Below are 1,105 nucleotides of genomic sequence, written 5' to 3' on the forward strand. Positions count from 1 at the left end.
CCACTGATAATATAAACATACCCTCTCTCTCTCTCTCTCTCTCTCTCTCTCTCTCTCTCTCTCTCTCTCTCTCTCTCTCTCTCTCTCTCTCTCTCATTCTCTCCCTCCATAAACACGCAAACAAGCCCACATGTTTACACACATATATATAAACATACCCAAATCTCTCAAAGATACCTGCTCACCTCTATCACAACCCATCCACCCACCCCCCTTTCACCTCATCTATGAATCCTACTTCCTACAACAAGTTGGCTTGACCCACAAGAGAATCTCAGTACAGAGGTACTCGATCTAACCAGAACGTACGTGCATGTGTATAATACCCAGTGCGTGCTGTCAATAGAATTCGGTCTAACTAAGCCGGGGCCGGCCACATTTCCTTCGAACTTTGTTTTAATTTTTAGTAAGCGTTTTAAGTCACAAGCAATATGATTAGGTCATATAAGTGCCGAAGAATAGAGAAGTAACAAGAGAGTAACACACATAAAAAAGGAGGAGGAGAGGAGATGTTTGACAGCTAAATGAGGGAGCAAATCGCACCAGAGCATCCGCCAACCACCTACAGATTTTCTTCCAAGAATGGGGAAAAGCTAACATTTGGGCACAATGCGACCAATTCGACTCTCGACCTTGAAAATCATGTGCGTTCAGTTCTGGAAATATCCATCGAATGTATTCGAATTAGGTCGAACTGTGCCAAAACCGTACTTTTTACTCCCTCCTCCCTGCTTTTAGTTTACTTAGTTTTAAGAAGGTTTTACGACACTCGCAACATCGCAAGGTCATATGAGCGCCTAAGGGTGGACTTCAACAGAGAATTCCAAACGGGGAATCAGACTTACTCTGCTCACATCTCTAGCTTCAACAGCACAAAAGTCCTGCTTCGACCATCAAAGCATCCCGGAAATAGCGGGTCACAAGATACTCAACCAATTGAATTTGACTGAGAATGTGCACCGGGTATAAGAAGGTGTTGGCCGTCTGCCGGCGCTCCGACACCTCCATGCGCAGACGCGAAGTAGGGCTGGGCAATGAGTCGCTTTAGCAAAATCCGGATACTATCTTAATGCTCCTCTTCGGCAAATAATATGACATGAACCGC

The sequence above is a fragment of the Aplysia californica genome, unplaced genomic scaffold (assembly GCF_000002075.1).
Source record: "Aplysia californica isolate F4 #8 unplaced genomic scaffold, AplCal3.0 scaffold01186, whole genome shotgun sequence".
NCBI classification, from domain to species: domain Eukaryota; kingdom Metazoa; phylum Mollusca; class Gastropoda; order Aplysiida; family Aplysiidae; genus Aplysia; species Aplysia californica.